General features: G+C 44.6%; 1 pseudogene; it reads left to right on the top strand.

Moving 5' to 3' along the window:
* On the top strand, nt 7,198-7,925 carry Gm6332 (predicted gene 6332; annotated as a pseudogene).

The raw sequence follows: 22,235 nt of genomic DNA, 5'->3' as shown, positions 1-22,235 counted from the left end.
TGTTTATAGAAACAGGACATAAAATTTATCCCCTTATTGTCTAAATTTTAAACTCTTAATGAATCAAGACTTTAAATTTTATCAAAATAACTCTCTAACACTTATTCATTTATTTATTCTCTCTGTGTCTCCTCTCTCTCTGTCTCATCTCCCTCTCTTGGTGCACAGACATGCCCCCCCCCCCCGTGTGTGTGTGTGTGTGTGTGTGTGTGTGTGTGCATACAGTCACACCTGTGATTGCATAACATGAAGGCAGAAGTGAGAATACACATTATAGGAATAGGTTATTTATGTCTTCCTTATATGTTCCAGGGATCTAACTAACTTAGGATTAGCAGCAAGTGTTCTTAATTACTCAGCTACCTCTACAGCCCAAAGATGAAACACTGTTAAAAATACAAAATAAATGTTCAGTGTCCTAAAATGCAAAGTTAAGGAGGTCAAGTATATGACTCAGATACAAACTATCATTTTGTGCAAATGTCACATAGTATAATAGTTACTTAAAATTGTTCTTATGATACTTGTCCCTGGATGGTTGTTGTCGCTGCAAAGGTCAATAGCATTTAGATCAAGAAAGATGCTGGTACTTTATTCATTATATGCAGACATCACCTAGTGCAAAACATAAGAGAACCACCATATGGCCCAGCTATGCTGGCTTGTATGTAAACAGTTTTTACATATATGCTGACATATATGTAAGTACCCTGGCATATATATAAATAATTTTATAGCCTACAACCTAAAAAATGCACATTCATGTTTTTCACTGCCTTTTTTTCATAATAGCCAGGAAATTAACAGGACTTCATGTTCATCAACAAATGAAGGAGTAACAAAACTATTGTAGAATATCATTCAAACATAATGAGAAACAAAAATTTTAAAATTTCCATGGAAATGGAAGGTAACCCAGACTTAGGTAAACACATTATGTCCTCTTTCATGCCTATATTCTGACTGCTAAAGTGTATCCAGGTGTACACTCAGTTAACTAGAAAGGACCCTAGGATTCTGTAAAAAGATAGCTTTAAAGATGGGGCAGAAAAGACTATAGATACAAGTAGAAGAAAGAAGGCTGAGGGCCAAATGGTGTGTGGTTTGATGAACTAGATAGAGGAGAAGGAGAAAGAATCATTTAAAATAAAATATGCATTAAAATTCTGTATGAAAACTAAGGCTTTGAGAAGCTAGATGATCAGAAATGTGAGTCAACATAGCCATCATCTACTGGATTTTATATTTTGTGGTCAGCTAAATAACGCATATCTATAACCAGGTGACTTCTCGTGGAGAAATGTTTAGGAAAAAAGTGATGTGGCAATCTTTTTTATACAGGAAAGTTCGTTAATCAATATTTCATTTTCATATGCAAATTCATCAACCATAAGGAAATGGGCAATTATTGAACTGTAAGAATTTATTAAATGCCTATTTAAAAAGTTTTTTTAAAATGTCACCTACATCATTACCTGAGGGATTCTTAAGTTACAAAGTTTAGCTGCTGGTATGAGGGACATTCTTGTGTATGAATGCATAAAGGTATAGCTTTAATATCTTATTAATCAGGCATTGTTTTTAAACCCTACCTTTCACAAACCTTTTTATAGTTTTGTCTTCAGAACAGGAATTATGATACATACATCTATCCTAATCCAAAGAGTCTTGGAGATCTGTTATGCCTCCGTGGTTGGCCCACACCATATGATCAGCTTTAAGCAAGATGGTAGTAAAGTCACATGACATCTTTCCTCTCCAACCCTAACAAAAAATGGCTGCCAGCCGCATGGCTGCTTACATTTTATTTTTGCAGCTGCTTCCTGCCTTCACAGAGCTTTCCGAAGCAGAAGGAAGAGGGGGACTATAAAACGGAGCAATTTTTTTGCAAACTGAGCTGGGGAAGGCCTCTCATTCCCACAAGTGGGCAGAGTCCCTCTGGCAAACCTTTCTTCCCTGTCTGTAACTAAGGTTGTGCTCAGCTCTTAAAATCCCTCACCTTGCTCTGCCGACTTGCAGCTCAAAATGCCCAGTAGGAGTGGCTTCTGAGCCTCCTGAATTAACTGCCGAGCAGAGAGGAACAGGCTTATTGAAGTCAGCAAAGCTGAAAGCAAGTGTTTGAACTGCAACATGTTCTGCAGAGCATTTCATGAATATGCAGAATCAAACAGGAACTAGTGGAAGCCAAAGAGAGCTGCTGAAAAGCCTTCTTGAGAATCCACACCAGCCAATGGAGGCAGGCATTCCAACTCATTAAAACACACACCAAGCCGGGCATGGTGGAACACACCTTTAATCCCAGCACTTGGGAGGCAGAGGCAGGCAGATTTCTGAGTTCGAGGCCAGCTTGGTCTACAGGGTGAGTTCCAGGACAGCCAGGGATAAACAGAGAAACCCTGCCTTGGAAACAAACAAACAAACAAACAAAAAGAGTGTTTAAAACACACACCAGCCAATGGAGGCAGGCATTCCAACTCATTAAAACACACAATAGGTTGTTAGAAACACTTGGAAAAGGCAATTTTGAAATCTTTCTCTCTCTCTCTCTGAGTGTGTGTGTGTGTTCTATTTCTTTTCCTTTGTACAAAGTTGTTCAAGGGCTACACCAAAGTTCTCTCACAGGTACTGTCTCCAAAGGGCAATGTGCTGTGGCTACATTAATATTGGCTTTGGGCTCTAGGCATTTAAAAGGCATGATTTCTTTCTCTTCTGGGTGATCAGTCTAATCTCCAAGATTCATTTACACATCTCAGCTTGATGGTCTCCACTCGACAGCACAGCCCATATGCTTGCTGCTTTTGATGGCAACGATTCTGCCTAAATTCCCTTATTTAGTTTTAATTTCCTAATTTTAGGTGTAGCTCTGAGTTTTGTAAGTATTTGTGAACTGTGAATGATTCCCCCTCCTCTCACGTGTCCTAATGAGATTCTGCCCCTCCTTCCCCAAATTCTGAATTTCCCTAGTGGAAGAGTCACCTTGAAAGTTTCTCAGCAGAATTTGGAGTCAAGGGCTGGGGATGTGGCTTGGTAGGGTGCTTGCCTGTGTGTATGAAGCCTTGGATTTGATGCCCAGAGCCTTAGAAACCATAGATGAAGCATCAGGGTACATGCTCTACTACTGGCAGAGGAGGGAGGAGGTTCAGGAGTTCAAGGTCACCCTTGGTGAACTCACACATAGTGTGCTGAAGCTAGCTTGGGCTGCAGACTTCTCGAAAAAACACTTCCACACATTGTCATCTCCTTCCATGATGTTCAAGCCCCGTCTTTCTTCATTTTCTAGGGTTTCCAGATCTTATTTAACCTGCAAGTCCACAGAGCTTCTACTTTTATCCCTTATGCAAATCTAGAATGTTTCCCACCAACTGAGAGAATGGGACTCCACTGGAGGAATCCATTTCTGCTTCTGTGTGTTGTTCAAGTTGCCTTAGACAAACCATATAGTCTGACTGCCAGATAATTAGACCCCGTGCCTTTAACATCGTCATATCTGTGTCTCAGAGTTTACAAACACAGCGCCAGAGATCCAGTCCATTCTTTTCATGTGCCCTCCCTCCCAGACTGACCCTGAATGAACATAGGGTTTGATTTGGCCAGAGAGATATTGACAAGTTGGGACCCACTTCCTGTGTGCTCTTAACCTATGTCACTGCTATGAAGAGCATATTCTTGGGAGTGATGGTTTAAATGATAAATGTCCCCACAGGCTTGTGGATTTGGACATTTGGTCCCTAGTTGGTGATGGTGTTTCGGGAGGTTATGGACTCTTAGGAGGTGCAGCTGCACTGGAGGAAGTCTGCCATGGGATCTGGGCTTTGGTGATTTATAGCCTCACTGTATTTCCTACTGACTCTCTGCTTCTTGCATACAAGGACAGCAGCAAGCTTCTTTTCTCTCTCCTGCTGCCATACCTTTACTGCCATTGTGGACTTTTCCTCCGAAACTGTAAACAAAGATAAACTTTCATCTTTAAGTTGTTTTTGATCAAGGTGTTTATCACAGCAACAGAAAATTAATTACTAGGCTAGATTACTAATATCTGGGAAAGGATGACATAGCTGAAGCAAATCAAACCCAAGACACCTTGGGTAAAATAGTCCTATTGTTTTGTATTGTCTTAAACCTTGACAATATAATGTGGCTTCTTAATGTGCCATTATTCTAGCAACAGATAACTGCTTTATCCTGTGAATGTAACTAAATTAATAATGTTTTTGCCTGTTTCTTGCTATTGCAGGGACTGCGGGAGAGACAGCTGAATGAACTGGAGGGGCGTGGCTGCACACACACACACACACACACACACACACACACACAGGCCTGACAGCCGAGCTAGTTTCTGTAGAAATCTTTAAAGCGGTCTGTCAAGTCAGGAAGCTCTCGACGCTGAAGTCCTGAGATCTGAGCTGGGTCTGTAATGTCTCAGCTATTCTCTCTGTTCTTTTGGTGAAGTGTGGGCAGATCACGTGTTGATGGACAGCTCCAAGAGTCAGTACAGTACTGGCCTCCGGTCTGCCCAGTGATGAAATCTAACATGCTGCCAGAGCTTTGTAAAACATGGTGGTCCTTGGCGTGTGTCTGTGTGTCTGTGGGTGTCTGAGTGTGCCTTGGGAGGCTGTATGAGATGAACTGCAGTGAGGCTCACCGCCTGGTCAGGCCTGGAGCTAAGTCTCTCAGTGGCTTGTTTTTTTAAGATATGCTGGTTTTCTTTCCAGTCTAAATATTACCTGTTCTTACATGAAAAACCTATATTCAGATACTTGATTCATAATCAATTTTGGGTGATCCTGAAAACTCTCTCTCTTTCTCCCTCCCTCCTTCCCCTCTTCCCTTTTTTCTTTTCTCTCCCATTCCCCTCTCTTATTCTTTCTTTTTATCTTTTCTTTCTTTTTCTTTCTCATTTGTCTCTCCTCACCTGTCTCCTTTCTTTTATGCCTCTGTTTGTTTGTCTTTCTTTCCACATGGTAGCCCTGGGTAACCTTGGACTGATGCCTTAAGTCTTCCATGTAGTGGGATTACAGGAACAAACAACCATCCCTGACTTAAAACGGAAGTCATTTGAGGGACTGATTTGTTTGGGATATTCAAGTTGTGGCATGTCCTCGGTATCATGGATGATTTAAGGACTTCTGTGTATGAACAGCCCCTGAGGTAAGATTGGCTTCTAGTGAGTGGCTCTCTCTCTCTCTCTCTCTCTCTCTCTCTCTCTCTCTCTCTCTGTGTGTGTGTGTAAATCACATGTGCATGCATGTATATGTAGGCAAAACAATCTCAACTCTTGTTCCAAAGGCACTGTCTACTTTGCTACTTTGTGTTTTTCCGAGACACTGGGACCACACTGTTGCCCACTGGGCCTTGCAGTTTATTGACTAGGCAAGGTAGGCTAGCCATTTAGCCCCATTGGATCCACCTGTCTCCTCCTCCTCCCAGTACTTGTATTACAATGTTAAATTTTTTTCTCTTTTCTATAGATTCTAGAGGTAGAATTTAGATCCATGTGTTTGCAAGGCAAACACTTTACCTACTGAGCCATCTCAGTAAGAAACAAAGAGCAGTCCAGATTGTATATTCCTAAAAGCATTATTAAGAGATGAAAAAGAAGAGTTTGTGATGGGGATGCTCTATGGCTCATAAATATTTACTGTCTGCTGATTGAACATGTTCACCAGTCTATAGTTACGGCACATACCTGAGTCAGTCCACTTGGGTGTGAGATATTGCGCAGTCACCCACTGGCCAAGCGACTTGGGGAAGATGACTTTGCATTTCAGGATCCCCATCTGCAAAGTGGAGTTTTTAATAGCACTCACTTCACAGGATTGCTGTGGAATTAATAAATTCCTGAATGCTCAGGCTCAGGCCAGTGCCTGCCACACAGTAAGGACTGTAAATAGTCTCGTCTGTCTACTTGGTCACTGTACAGATGGGAAGACACCGACCTAAGTGTCTTTTGTGCTGTATTGACTAAGCAGGAGTGTTGGCATGCTTGCCTCTGGCTTCAGGTTTGTTTAGTCCCAGGTGCACAGTGTACTGTGTTCTTAATCACAGGTAGCGGTGGATCTATATAGGTACAAAGATGCTAAGAGAAATTCAGGCTGGCATGTAAACAACTCAACAGCAGGTGGAATGAGGTTTATTCTAACCGCTCGGGTTCAGTGTGCCACTTGGCTGTTCCAGGTTTTCTTGAGCTTCTCTGGGAGCTTGCTTGGTTTCCTGGAAAAGGAAGAGGCAGCAGCTGTTTCCACCGCCATCTTTGTGTAGCTGCTGGTACTCCTGAGTCTCCAAGCTGGTCTGCTGGCTTGCTGAGTCGAGGGTGGAGAGAGGAAGATACCCAGCCAGGAAAGAAAATCATTCCTTCATTCTCTGAATCACTCTTTCATTCAATCACTCTGCTCTAAGAAGAGCAACAGAAGGAGAACAGATTTATTTCTGTTCATGGTTTCAGAGGACTCTGTCCACGGTTCCTTGGCCCCATATCTGCGTGGAGGTACCTGAAGAGGTCAGGGAGAGGGCACTAGGCAGAGCATCACAAGGAGGAGTGGGGCTTCCCTCATGCCTGGCAGGGCACAATGAGAGAAGGCATATTGAAGTGACCAGTGGCATTGCATTGTGACCTTGAAGAGGTCAGCTCAGAGCCATTGGAAAATTCCATCACACCCCTTCCCTCCTAGAAAGAGACAGGTCAGAGTGCAGGTAGACCAGAAGGAAGGCTAATTAAGCCCCTACTACCTCATTCCCTAAAGACCAGTCAGTTTAATGGATGTACTGTTCTGCCAATCATATTGTACCTAGTTGCTGCCACCAGGAGGTCCTCCCTCTCCTTTGGGTGCAGGATGACGACCCCAGCATGCTGGAACAATAAATTCCTCTTGCTTTTGCATCAATCCCTGGCTCCACATTCTTCACTGGGGTAGGGGGTTCCCCAGTAAGCTAAGGCTCGTCAGAGTCTTACAATCCCCTCAGTGGAACCCTCACAGGCCATTCACATCCCAGGAATACCATCCATTGGCAGTCAAGTCCTTAGAATATGAGCCTTAGGAGTGTAGATCATGTTCAGACCATAAGAACTGCTGCTGGGAGATTCTGAACCTTCTCAAATGGGCTGATTATAGACACGGTTGGCCACTGTTATTGGCTGGGACTTGGACAGGTATTTCTCTCAAGGCTATTACACCTTCTACATTAAAAATTAAAAAATTGAATCTTGACCTAGGTGGGCAGTCCAGGAGAATCCAAAGGTATGGTAGGTGTCAATGCTGTTGCGATGAAAGAGGCTCTGGCTGAGGCAGCAGCCTTTCTAGAACCTGCTGCAGGCTTGCAGGAGGAAGCAGAACTGCCTGCCAAGATCATGGGGGAGTTCGTAGGAACTCTCGGAAGAAAGACAAGCTGCTGCTTTGTAGCCAGCTTCAAGTAGTGAACTTCTTACAGACGTCTCTGCCTCAGGAGGATACTGACCAGAATCCAGATGCATTGGCTTCTGAAGATGCAAGTCGGCAAAAGGCAACTGGAACTAAGGAGCTGTGGAAGGCATGAAGGCCACATACATGGATCATGTGGAGGTCATAAAATGTGCTCTATCTGAGGCCTTCCCCCAGGTCAAAGAGGCTCACAGGAAGTACGCAGAGCTTCAGACTGCTTTTGAGCAACTCAAGGCTAAGAAGCGAGTCCTTGAGGAGAAACTTCAATCAGTTCAGAAGCAGTGGATGCTGCGGCAGGAGCATGTGCAGAATACGACAAAGACTTCTGCAGAGGCAAAGAGACCCTGGAAAAGGGCCCTGGAGAAGCTTGGCAGATCCCATCAGGAACTTGAAACCTTGACGCAGCAAGCAGGACAGGAACAGGAGAAGCTGCGGAGGACCAGAGCTACCTCCAGCTGCAGAATAAGCTGGTCATCTCTGAGGGCAAGGCTGAGGACAAAGATGTCAAAGCTGAGGCTGGAAAATTACCTCCTGGAAGCTAAGACTAGTTATTTGTTTTATGTAATTGTTTATATTGTCTCACTGGCTGTCCTGGAACTCACGAAGACCAGGTTGACTGTGAACTTACAAAGCTCTGCCTGCCCCTGCCCCTCAAGTACTTACAATGTATGGGTAGCCACTTAATTAATTAATTAATTAATTATTACTTAACGTGTGTGTGTGTGTGTGTGTGTGTGTGTGTGTGTGTGTGAGAGAGAGAGAGAGAGAGAGAGAGAGAGAGTCTCACATAGCCTAGGGAAGTCCCAAACTCTCTATGTAGCTAAGGCTGACCTTGGATTCTTGAGGCTCCTTCATACCTCCAGCCCAGCCCCTTGCCCCTCAGAGTACTGAGATTTAAAGCATGCACCACCATGCCCAGTTTATCCAGTGCTGGCAATAGACCACAGGCCAGCACTCTATGTTAGGCCAGCACTCTACCAACTGACCTGTATTCCAGACTTGATCCAGCTTTAAATCTATTTTTGAATGACTGAGCAACAGAAAGAGACAATTGTTTATGAAATAATGAAACCCTAAATCCAGTGTCTATAAGTAAGAATCTATGAAAACAGGCTCACTCAGTCCTTTATCATCTCTGGTGACCTTCCTGTGAGAATGTCAGAGATGAGTTGTAGAAGCATGGGACTTTTCTATGCCTTCTTCATTCCTGAGTAATGACATGGGGGACTATTTTTTATTTACAATGCTTACAGCCTTAAGCTACATGTGCTTCCAACGAGCTCTTAACTTACATTGCATATAAACACTATCCCTACAGTGACTGTGAGAGAGAATGTCTGGCTTTCAAAGCTTTAATTCCTTTTATTCTTTTTATTTTATTTTAATTCTTTTTAATTAAAAATTTTTAATCATGTGTAGTATGTGTACCTGTATGTGAATATGCCCCCTGTGTGGTATCTCTTGGAGCTGGAGTTCACAGGTGTTTGGGAGCTGCCTGATGTAGGTCTGGGAGCTGGTCCTCTTCGAGAGCATTGGTACTCCTAGCTGCTGAGCCATCTCTGCAGCCCCTCATACACTGCAGGCACTTTCTTGCTGGCCTTTTAGAGAGGTTTACTGATCCTGCTGTAAAGTATGACTTTTGATTGGGGTCCCCCAGAAAGAAAGTCTTTGAGAAAAGAGTTTAGGAGCTTTTTGAGGCCTTATATGAAATACCACTGCCACATAATTTGAAAGGAAGAGAGCAGTTAGTAAGGGATGTCATGCAGGTACTAGGTCATGCAGGTACTAGGTTGTAACTGCCATCAGGGAGTTATGTAATGAGTACAGAGCATAGCCTTTTGGGGACACAGGGGCTCAGGTGCTTCTCCTTGGACTCAGCAGTCACTGGTTGGGTGCTTCTCTGGGGAAAGATCATTGTGGGAAAACCTGTTAATTAAGGTTGAAGTCCACCATTGACCAGATAGCCTCTGGACTTGGTGTGTAATGGAAGACTCCCCTCATTAGTGGGGTTTCTCCTCTGACCTTGTCTGGGGAATTCTAGACCCCCACACATACTTCCACCTGAGGAATGTCACCTAGCCTCAGTTAGATTACAGGATCATTTGACCCTGTTCAGCCAGCACCTGGGATTTCTGAAATGTTTCCCCATGCTAATGAGGCATTTTGGTATCCTGAGCTCCAAGCCAGTGACCTTTGCCCGTCCTGGATGTCCCTACCCTCCGTCCCCCAAAGCTTCATAAGCTTGCAATCACCCAAAGTAAAGTTGGTCTGATGCCCTGCAGCTGGTCCTGGTGTGAGTTATTCACCGTATGTACCCACAAGGCTTTTGAACTCCATTTTTCATCTCCGTTCCCTTTGCCCTAGTGGACTTTATTGGCCAGCAGGCCACAAAGGCAGGGAGAACCAACAGATGGGCATCAACTCCCTGGCATTTCTAGGAATAGGCATATTCCCTACAATGGTTCTGTGTATTATTAGATATTAAAAAACAGTAAGGTTGTCAACTCTGGAAACTGGCAGAGTATGTTGATTGATTCAGACTCTCTGTGACCTTGGACAAGCACTTAACTCTTCGAAACCTCATTAAGACAGTAGTCAGGATTAAATGAGATGATGCTTCGCAGCAAGTGAGTGTCCCATACATTTTAATTGTCATGAATACTTATTGGATTGTACTATATATTCACAGTCTGAGTCAGATTCATAAAACTTTTATGAAAATTATGTCTGTTTCTCTTAAGAATCCCTGAGCATGTAATAAGATTCTGTAATTAAAATATTCAACACATCTTAGAGTCAGAGAAGTCAAATATTAATGAATCAAGTGAGGAGAACATGGGCTGCTGCTGCTGGTCTGTGGGTGTGCTACTAAAGTGCATGGGTGCCTGTGTCTGAGCATGAAAATGTCCTAATACTTAATTAGTTCCCAAGGTCTCTACTGCAGAGCGTATTTTTATGGACATGATGGTGCTCAGAAAGTCTGTGACATGTTGCCCCAAATCCCTGGTGTCCTTGAGAACTTTCAATCCAATTTATTTCAGCAAACCAAAGTCTTGGTGCACATGTTCTGGCCATTGTGTTGTGTAACAACCCCATGGCAAGACAGCCTTCTTAACCTGCCCAGGTTGATCACTTTCCATAACTGTCAGAAATAACTTAATGAATGAAAATTTAAGATGATTCATGGCTTCCGTCCACAGTCACTTGGGCAGGTCATCATGGAGGCAGGAGTGTGTGCGAAATAAGAACTGTTTACCATGGAAAGTGGGAAGCAGAGATACCTACCCCTAGACCTGCTTCTTCTACCTTCTAAATTTTCTAGAACCTTCTCTAATAGTGCTAATAGCTGGAGACCCAGTTTCCAACACACAAGTCTCTCTGTGTCTCTGTCTGTCTGTCTGTCCGCCTGTTGGGTATGAGGTACATATGTGGGAAACAGGGATCAAACTGTGGTTATGGGGCTTGGCAAAAAGTGCCTGTGTGTGTGTATGTAAAACTTCCCGAAATGTTCTTATCTTTATCATGAACACATCAGACCTCTCTTACTACTGGAAAGAGAAGAAGGGAGTTAAACCCGAGCATTAGTGTGTGAGCGATGATATCCCTTGTGCTCAGGACTAGGTGTAGAAGGACAAGATGGTTTGGATAAGAAAAGAAAGAGCTTGCACCAAAAGGATAAAGCAATGAAGGCAGATTGTGAAAGCAAAGACTAGCACTGAGTCTCACACTGCAGGGCAGGGTTGGCTCCATGTTGCAGTAGCCACATCTGCTGGAATGAGAACTTGGTTGTGTCCCCAGCCAGGACCTTCTGGTATCTGGGAGTAGAGAACACAGTCTGTTAATTGCTTTTCTGGGAGCTGCAGCTCACTGTGTAAGATGAGCCCCAGAGTCTATGACAGAGTCTACCCTAAGAGAAGGGGCATGCAGTGCCCCATGTCTATGACAGAGTCTACCCTAAGAGAAGGGGCATGCAGTACCCCATGTCTATGACAGAGTCTACCCTAAGAGAAGGGGCATGCAGTGCCCCATGGGCATGAAGGGAAGCATCACAGTTGGCCAATAGGCAGGAGAGAGTGAGGGAACAATGTGGGGAAAACCTTTGTTGTAGTTTCCATTGGGGAAGGAGGATCAGGACAGAACGAGCTAGCATTGGCCTGTTTGAATGACTTCAGTGGATAGGTGGGGTAGGGGTTTCCCACATTACTTGGTCTGTATGGAGAGGATTGTGCCTCCATGCATAAGGGTGTCCTACTGTGAGATTCCATATTGCTCTAGTCAGAATGGCAAGAGCAAATCCATCACAAATGCTGGCAAGGATTTGGAGGAGATGAGCCTCATATAGCTATTATAGATGTCAGTGTAGCGGTTTCTTAAGAAATGAAAATAGGAGTCGCCAGAGGATCCAGCTTTGTCACTCCTGGGCAAATACCCGAAAAACTCTGTACCCTGCTGCACAGCATCCCACACAGGAAGTTCACTGCTGCTCTGTTTACCATAGCTAGGAAAGGGAAGCAACCTAGATGTCCATCAACTGGGGACCGGCTAATGACAATGTGCGTGCACAATGGGATTTTGTTCAGCTGCAGAGCAAATAGAAATAATGAGATTTGCAGGAAAGTGGGTGGGATGAGGAAATACATTACATTAAGTGAAGTAACTCAGGTCCAGAAGAACAGACATTGATCATCTGCTCTCATGTGTGGAGCCTGGAGCCTAGTGTCTAATTGTTAAATCTGTATTATGTGGGAGTGAGTGTGAGCGATGATCAGGCAATAAGACAGGATCTGGAGAAAAGAAGAAAGGTGGGAGGGTAACAAAACACAGGACCTGAAAGGGTAGAAGTGCAAGTGTGTGTGTGTGTGTGTGTGTGTGTGTGTGTGTGTGTATGTGTGTATGTGTGTGTGTGTGTGTGTGGTGTGTGTGTGTGTATGTGCATATGTATGCATGTGTGTGTGTTGGTAAGGGAATGGGGAGGAGTGGGTAGGCAGTGGAACCAACAAAAACTAAGTATGTGTAAAAATGTCATTTAAAAACCTGTTACTTTAATGTTAGTTAAATAACAAAACAAAACAAAACAAAGACAAGGACTCTGGGTCTGGGATGATTGGCTGGTTTGCGTATGAATGGCTAATGTAGCTGTTTGCTAAGCAGGGTGTTGGCTAACTAACTCCAGGATGCCCTGGCTTACACAGCCAGTTCTCTCTATGGCAGGTAGACTGTAGTACCAGGTTTAGAGCAGGGGAAGTGAACCAACACAGAGAAATAAATACCTACAGTACAAGATTGAGCCTGTTATCCTTCCATTATGGGGTGGGTGGGGAGGGGCTCAGAAGGCTCTCCCCTCCCCCTCCTGAGGACTTACAGGCAGTTAACTGTAGCTGGGGAAAGGGGCTCATGTGTCTTCTTCACCCATCCCTGAGGATCTATTGGCTGTTAATGCTGACCAGGGAAGGAGAGACGTTTTCTTCAATAATATAAGCTACCGGTAAGTCTCTTCAGCACCTTCTGCAGATAACCCTTGACCCAAACTCCTGTAAGCAGCCACAATTAAAAAAGGCTTAAAAGTAAAAGGGAGACTGGCTGGGAAGAGAAGGGAACTGGGCAGGGACAAGCAAGAGGTGATGGGGTGGACACAGTCAGAATACATTAGAGTTATATTACGAAAATGTTATAAATAAGCCTGTTATTCTATATAATTAACATATGCTAATCTCAATGCCTGTAAGATTTCTGATGCAGCCACCTCCATGCTGGGTGTGAGCTGTGTTCTTCCTGGCTGAGGCCCGTTTAGGACTCCCAGCGCTTGGGAGCTATTTCTTTTAGTGATTTGAAGAGTGCTTTATAGTGCTGGCTGTCTCTCCTTTCTCTTACCAGCCCTGCTTCTGGGCAATATTCAGCCCCGACTGACACCCCCCCCCCCCACACACACCATGTGCTGTCCTTTGAGGCTATATATTTAATGTTCACACTCTGGGACTTTGACATGAAGTCCTCTCCTGAGGATCCTAGCAGGGGGCTGACCTCAAAGGCTGGAGATGGCAGGAATGGTGAGATAGGGAGAAATTAGATAATACTGATTTCTGTGTGTCTGCTGGGCCCCCCTTTCCCTCTGTGACATTCTCTCTGTGTTTAGGGTCCTTCAAGTTCATCTCTCAGATGTGTTTGCCCCAGCTGTTGCCTTGATACCCAGACAGAGAATCCCAAATTTGTCTGTCCACAGTAGACTTTTTGTAAAGTTTAGAGTTTAAGGATGGTAGTGGACATGTTGAATGGGCCCTACTTTGAGCTTATATTGTGCTAAGTATGTTATTTGAGGTAAGTTATTTATTACCTGCCACCATTGGAGGCTCACAAATTATTATACCCATTTTACAGATTTGGGAGAGGAATGCCAATAAATTTGCATGAGTCTGTAGGGGTGAATGAGGACAGCATTTGGAACCATGTCTGTTTGTCTTGTGGCCATGTGTATCCTTGATAGTGGCATGGATGGGAATTACCTGTGAGTTTTTCTCATGTTGGTGATTCTTGGTGTTTTTCTTCATCTAGTAAAGGTGCTGAGAATTCCAGATTGCTACGAAGCACTAGTGTAACACAGAAATGACACTTTGTTAACCCTTCCTTGGTGGGTGAGACATTAATCCCAACTGTTTAGGCAGGGTGGTTGTAAGTTTGAAAGCTGTCTGTGCTACAGAATGAGTTCTGGGCTAACCTGGGCAAATGAGTGAAACTCTTCTTTTAAAAAAAAAGCTGGTGAGATGTCTTTGAGAGCAAAGGTACTTTTTGCCAAGCCTGATGACCAGAGTCAGGGAGAGGAGGAGGGGGAGAGAGGGAGGGGGAGGGGAAGGGGGAGGGGGGAGGGGGAGGGGGAAAGATGTAGAAATCTAGTCAAGGATTAGCATGTATGGATTAATGCATTGCTATCTGCTCTAAAACAATACAAGAAGATTGCTGGAAAGAGAGCTCAGTGATAGAGCACTTGCCTAGCATGTACGAAATCCTGATTTCTATCCCTAGTAACACACATGAGTGCATTCATGCGCGCGCGCGCGCGCGCGCGCACACACACACACACACACACACACACACACACACACACACACATGCATGCGCGCGCGCCATTCTTATCCAAACCACCACAGTATCAGAACTTATGGAATGAAACTCTCGATATATGTAGAAAGTGGATTAATGAGAATGACTTACAGGCAGTGGTCCACTGATGGCTGCCTAGGAATGGAGGGTCCAAGAATGTAGTAGTTTCTTAATCCACAAGGTTGGATGTCTCTGCTGGTCTTCACTACATGCTCGAATCCCAAAGAAGGAGGAGGTTCTAATGCCACTGATGGAATTGTCTTGCCATCTAGAGTGAGGGTAGGCAGGCGAATAGCAAAAGCTTCCTTCTTCCTTAACTTTTACATCCGCTGCCAGCAGAAGGTGTGGCCCAGATTAGACCTGGAGCTTCCCACTTCAAATTAGCAGGTGGCCCTTCCATTTTTGGGTTTTAGTTAATTGTAGGTGTAGTCAAATTGACACATGAGAATGGCCACCATAGTATCCTTGGCAGGTTGGCTGGATGTATCCATTTTCTCCTTTCTTTCCTCTCTCCCTTCTAGTGATTAAACATGGGCCCCTGTGCATGGGAGTGTACTCTACCAGTGAGCAGTGAGCTACATCCCAAGGCACCATGCACCCCCACTCCATGGTGGTTTAATGAGAATGACCCTTATTGTTTATGTATTTGAATGCTTGGTAGAACTGTTTAGGTAGAATTAGAAAGAGTGCCTTTATTGGAGGAGGTGTGTCACTGGGGACAGGCTTTGATGTTTCAAAATACTCTGCCATTCCCCAATTCTGTTCTCTCTTCTCCCTCTCCCTCTCCCTCTCCCTCTCCCTCCCCCTCTCCCTCTCCCTCCCCCTCTCCCTCTCCCTCTCCTCCCCCTGCCCCTCTCCCTCCCCCTGCTCCTGCCCCTCCCCCTCCCCCTCCCTCTTCCTCTTCCTCTCCCTCTCCCCCTCTCTCTCTCCACCCCTGATAGTTATCAATCAAGATGTGAGCTCTCATACTATAAGCCAAATTAAATACTTTCTTCTGTAAGTTTCCTTGGTCATAGTATTTTATAATAATAATAGAAAAGTAACTAAGACAGCTCCTTTTTAATATTTTGAGACAGTGTATTGCTGAGTTGCCCAGGAGGACTGGAGCTTACAATCTTGCCTCAGCCTCAGTTATGCTGGGATGATAGGAGAAGTCACCATAGTTTGCTTTTCTTTAGAAACACTCATTATTTTTTTTGTCTGGGTGTGAGTGTAAATGTGTACACACACCGTGGTGTGAAGCTGGGGGTGAGTGTAGGTGTCCATGCACCGTGGTGTGAGTGCAGGGGTCAGAGGGCAGCCTTCAGTAGTGAGAGTTCTTCCTCAACTGGGGATCAACTGCAAGTCCTTAGGTTTTCCAGCCTTTACCCTCAAAGCCGTCTTGCTAGTAATTTAAAAAAATTATTCCATCTTGCTCTTTTGTGTGTTTCTTCTTGCTGTTTATGAAAGCATCAAAAGGTTGAAGATGAGGTTTCCAGAGTTGAGGAGAGGCAACGGCTCTTCACCTCCCTCACTGACTTCCACCAAGGAAGTGGGGTTTGATTGTCTCTTTTTGTTCATGATGTGTTTATGGGGCTAGGAGGCCACTGCAGTCAGCCCCTTAGTTTGCTGAGGCCTCATGGCGTCATTTACTTTGCCTATGATGTAGCCTTCAACTTCAATTCTGTTGTTGAGCTTTGCACCCGATGATTGGAATGGTTGTGGGTAGTTTCTTCTTGTATTTCAGGAGCCACTGGCACTTGCAGGCTGAAAGTGGTATTGTGAACAAGAGCTGTGGTGGAGTGGAGGCCTGAAGAAAGGGCTACCTTGCCTTTCTGACTCATCAGGCAGTTAGTTATTTAGGGAATCCCTGGGATACATGCAGTCTGGTGAAGGCAGGCACTGGAGATGTGGTAGTGACTGCTGCAGGCCTGTTGCTGTCCTCAGAAGGCTGCCTCTCTGTGGAACAGCAGTCACTGTTTCAGAACCTGCAGAGACTGAGAGTGTTTTTAAATGTATTTGTTTGAGACGGGGTCTTGCTCTGTAGCTCTAATGTACATTAGTACCTTTTCTTTCTGCTGTTGAAGACCTAACGAGTAGTGGCTTAAGGGAGGAAGGATTTACCTAAGGGGAATTAGCCTTCGTGGTAAGAAAGCAATGTTGGCAGGAGCGCAAGGCAGCTGCGCACAATGCATCCAGGAACAGGGGAGAAAGGGATAGAGGCTCGCGCTCAGCTTGCATCTCAAACAGGAAACAGAGACGGATAGATGCTCACGATCAGCTTGTGGGAAGCAGAGATGGCTGGATGCTGGTGCTTAGCTTGCTGTCTCCTTTTAGCTCAGTTCACAACCTCCGCCCAGGAAATGGTGCCACACACACTTAACCTAATTTTGATAATCTCTCACAAATTTGCCAGAGATTTGTTTCTATAATAATACTAAATCCAGTCAAGCTGACAGTCGAGTCAACTTGACTATCGTACTCGGGGTAGTCTTTAGTGAGCAGACTCTAAAATGTTGGGATCACAAGTGTGCAGTGCCAAGCGTGGCCTCAGGCTTTTAGAAGAAAGTGAGTGTGCATTGAGAGTGTCTTTCAACTAGGGGGACTTTTGGTGTTCCAAGTGGACTCTTCCATGGCTAAAAGAAACTAGGCATTTCAAGACTAGGAGGAGAAAGTCTTCCAGGCAGAGGAAATGAACTACAGGAGGCAGAACAGAGAGGGCATGTACTGGGGACAGAATCACATCAGCAAGCTGGACATATAACTGGCAATGGGGAGCATATGGGATAGTGGGGTCAGAAAGAAGGGCAGGGGCTCGACCTCACAGTCTGTAGACAGTGCTTTGAGATTTGAATTTTATTCTAAATGTGGTAAGGTGCAGTATCTTCAGATACAATCAGGGAAGTGACATGCTCCAAATTTGTTTTAACTATTTGTTTTGTTTTTGGTGCTGGGGATGGATCTTTTATATGAGCTGCCCTCACCGGGCTTTGAATTGTCAGCAGGTATGCTGGCTCCCACATGGGTGGGAGTCTGGGAGGGTTAAGCCAGCCTCACTGAAAAACAGAATTCTCAGGTAAAAATCACACTTCACAGTCACTCTTTCTTTGTGCTCAATGATTATGTTCCTCAGACTTTTTGTGCCTGCAACAAGTAATTGAGAATAATGACCTAAAGGGGAAAGAACTGCTTTATCCTTGCACTCAATTTAAGATGTTTCAGTGCATGGTCTCTTGGTCTCATTGCTGTGAGTTCTGGTGAGGTAGAATATCATGGCAGAGAGGGCATAGCATAGTAGACAGGAGATGAGGGACAGGAAGGGCCAGTTACCCTTCTGAGGCAAGTTCCACTGACCACCTCCTGCCACCCATACTCAGTGTCCTGATTTCCACCACCTCCCAGTGGTTATGGCTCCACCCATAGATTATAATTGTAATTTGAATTTTATTCTAAATGGGATAAGGTGCATTATCTTCAGATAGTTATAATCAGGGAAGTGACATGTTTTAAATGTTTGTTCTGTTTTGGTGTTCATGGATAAAGTCATGGCCCAAATTCCACCTCGCAATTCTGTGCGTGGAATCCAAGCCTTTTATAATGTGATTCTGAGGGACAGTTCATGTCTGAGCTGTAACAGGGATTTAGGCTGAACCCAGGAGGTCACACATTCATCAAGTGTGGATCAGCCTTGTTAACATTGGCTTGGTCCTTTCATATGGGTGGAGTCACCATGAGGATGCCGAGTGCTGCTCTGTGTCATCGTCTCACACTTGGTCAGGCTACAGAGCACCTGGACAAGATCCTAAGAGAGCTCAGACGAGGATACTCTCTGCGACCTGGCTTAGAGTCAGCATGTTTATCACGTCTGCTACATAACAACACAAGCTGAAGGTTAGACCAGACCCAAGGGATAAGGATACGAATTCTACTTCCTGGTGGAAAGGTATCAAGTCACATGGCCAGAGAATGTAATTCAGGAATGAGCATAATGACAGACACTGTGAGAAGAACCCACTGACAAGGCGAGGGGGAAAGTAGAGACTGTTCAACTTGGAGAGAGACGCTGGCCACCTGGAGCGTGTTAGTGCTCTCTCTCTATTCTGGGGTGACTCAGTTCTGAAGCAGAAGGTAAGAAGCATCGCATGTCTGGTTACCAAACACTCTATAGTCCTTTAAGGTAGGAGCCAAGGTCCCCAATTTGTGTGTGCGAGGCTCAGAGGCATCAGGGAACTTACTCATGTTCACCAGTTGCTAAGCAACATAGACCAGAAACTCCTTAGTTTCCATAGGTAGAAGTGAGTCTAAACTCAGTTCTGCTTTCCAAGTACAACAACAACAACAACAAAACACACACACACACACACACACACACACACACACACACACACACACACACACCATTACCTTCTAAGAGACTAAAGCATCAAATGCCTTAGCCTGACCTCAGGCTGTGTATCTGTGGGAGACATCTTGAAGACATTTTAAATGTAGGAATTTCCATAGTTACAATTGTCAAATGATACGTAACTGGCCATGACTGGGTCGGGATCAGAGACCGTGCATAACTAATCTGGTAACACATAGGTGGCCCCCAACAACAGTTTTCCAACTTCAAATGTCAGAATCCCTGAATCCTGCCTGGGCTACATCTTTATAAAAGATGGATTTTTCAGAAACATGCCTGGTCTATGTTGGGATGCTGCCAGTGTGAGAGAGATAGAATAGGTAAGATGATGTGGGCAAGGTTGTCTGAGCAGGGCATTCCTCCATGCTTCTTCTCTTAGTAGAAAGTTCTACAAGGAGGGTTGGTGGGAGCCAAGCCCATAAACTCTCATTTACCAGGTGTTTAGAAAAATCGTTTTTTCCCTGCGGAAGAAATTGCATGAATTATATTAAAATCAGAGCTAAAGTAATAAAATTACATACTCGGAGCTTTTCTACAAATCACTTTAGTCTGGCAAGGTAATTTGAATGAGTGAAGACAATCTCCCGGCCACCACACTCACAGAAAGAGGGAGCAGAGGAAATAAGCTTTGGTGCTTTCTGACTGTACCTAGCTACTTGGTGAAAGCTCTCTGTCCTACCCGCTTAATAGAGGTCTCTCTACAGATTAGTGACAGGACAAAGATTCGGGTGCAGATTCATGAGATGAGTGACTTAGTTTTGTTTTCTTTTGTTTTAGGAAGATTAGAGGTCAGAGAGGGTATCAGATCCACTGGAAATCAAGTTACAGGTAGTTATGAGAGCCAGTGTGAGTGCTGGGAAATAAACTTGAATTCTCTGGAAGAGCAACCACTCAACCCTTAACCACTGAGCCATCTCGCTGGTCCCAATTTTATTTCTAACTCCCCCTCCATCTCCCCCTCCGTCTCCCTCTCCTGTGTATGTGTCTATGTGACTATGTGTGTGTTTGTGTCATTGTGGATATACATGCATGGGTACTGTTGCCCTCAGAGGCCAGAAGAGGGCACCAGACTCTCTGTAGCTGGAGTTACAGGCAGTTCTGGGTCCTCTTAATTGTCATAATGTCCATTTTAGGAGGAAACTCTAATTATCAAGTGGGTGGCAGATTCTCAGGACAGGGGCAAAATTGTCCATAGAATTGGGCAGAAACAGACTGTGATACCACAGGAATAAATGATCATGTGGGTAGCAGTGATCTGTTAGTTTGAAAGGAAACATGTAGCATGCTGTATGTGATCAGAGAAATCTCTTTAGCTTCCAGAACAGTAACATTTTTAGTTAACAGGAAAAACTGTCACCCTTGCTTTAATTTATGAACAAAATGGAAGGAGTAAGGAACTGAGGGTTTGTTTGATAGAGATGAAGAAATGTAGACCCTGCAGGGGAAGAACCCTTGATGTTCTCATTTGTGTGGCCTGGGAGTCAGAGTCCAGCACGGTTTGGGGGCTGGAGAGGTGATTTAGCCTCATGCTTCTCTAGAGGACCCAGTTCAGATTTCAGGACTCATGCTGCCAATGACCTCACGTCTAAGGGTATGGCTCTCTTTTGTGGGTACACACATGTCACACACACACACACACACACACACACACACACACACTCAAACACATTAAAAAAGAGTAATAGTTCTCAGTGTTAGAGAGATAGCTCAGTTGCTAAAGTGCTTGCCTTACACGCACAAGAACTCGAGTATAAAATGCCACACAGAGCCACAGGCAGCACGAGCCTGTAATCCCAGTACTGGGAGACAGAGACAGGTGGATGCCTGGGATTTTCTGTCCAGGTCAGTGAGGAATTCTGTCTCAAAAGCGAAGGTGGATAGTGTCTAAGGAACAACACCCGAGGATGCCCTTCAGCCTCCCCCTCATGGCACCTGCATACTTGGGACATACATGCCTCATATGCACACATAAGAAATAGAGTAATGGTTCTGGACCAGGGATGGTGTCCTCTGAGGGTGTGTCTGGCAACATCTGGAGACATTTGATTAGCACAGTCTTTTGGCATATAATAGGCTCAGATATAGTTCAAAGAATAATCTGAGCCAAAATGTAGATTGCTGTCTGTAAGCAGGGATTGGGCAATGGAAAAAGAAGGCGGGCTGAGAGTTTTAGAGATGAGGAGAGAGAGAGAGAGAGAGAGAGAGAGAGAGAGAGAGAGAGAGAGAGAGAGAGAGAGAGAGAGAGAGAAACGTAGAGGAGACCAGATGGAACCTATCAGAGAGGAAGAGGAGCCAGAACCTCTCAGTCCTGGGAGCCATAAGTATTGGGGATTTCTTAGATAGATGATTAAATAATAAGTAGGGTGTCTTTGCCCCACTTAGGTGTGTAGTCTGTGTTTATATCAATTGAGTTTTGAGTTCATTGTGCAGGCATTTTGTGGGTTGAGAATGTACTAATATAAATCTGACTAATTAAAAAAACAAACAAACCTGCAAACCAGTCTGAGGTCAGAAGGCCCTGCTGTACCATGCCAGCTCATCATGTGTACAAGGAGCATAGGTGCTGGGCCTGTACATGGTGATTGATAAAGTGTACAGGATGGCCTCTGCAGTTGACAGCTGTTTTCCTGGGTCCCCTTGTATTGTTCTTCTGAACTTATGCAGCATACAAAGAGCTCCTCCAATATGCTGAGCATAATCCCAGACCTTCTCTTTTTCCAGTTCCTTTGACTTCCATAAAGCGCCCAAACTGGTTTTTGCTTGCTTGTTTGTTTTTAGGACAAGGTCTTAAGTAGCCCAGGGTGGCCTTAAACTCCCTATGTAGCTGAGGATGGCTTTGATCTTCTGTTCCTACTGAACCTGCCCAAGCCTATGCCATACATGGATGGCATCCAGGGCTTTGTGCCCATTAGGCAAGAGCTCTGCCAACTTAATTGCATCTTGAGCTTCCTCTCTGTTGATTCCCACCACAAAATGTCGTATGCTTGCCAGCCTTCCCCCTACTCTGTCCTAAGCCTGCTTACCACACTACCTCAGTTAGTCAACTCCATTGCTTTTTTCTTAATGTCACCCCCAGAAAGTGTCTCCTGACTGCCCCTGGTGGTCAGGAGGTGGCTGTGATCTGTTTTCCTACAGTGCCTTGAGATTCCCCACCTCAGAGCTTACAGTAATGTGCTCGAACAGCTTTAACATGCACTGCCCTCTTTCTCCAGGCTCTATCTTGCTCATCCTTGCATTCTCAGCATCTACATGAGCATCACCTGACCAGTTCCAGGAAAAGGCTTAACATTGACAGTTCAGTAACTTTTTGCCAATGACTGAGTGAATGAATGACTTTAAGC

Source organism: Mus musculus, chromosome 16, assembly GCF_000001635.26.
Source record: "Mus musculus strain C57BL/6J chromosome 16, GRCm38.p6 C57BL/6J".
Taxonomy (NCBI): Eukaryota; Metazoa; Chordata; class Mammalia; order Rodentia; family Muridae; genus Mus; species Mus musculus.
This window is presented reverse-complemented; position numbering and strand designations above follow the sequence as displayed.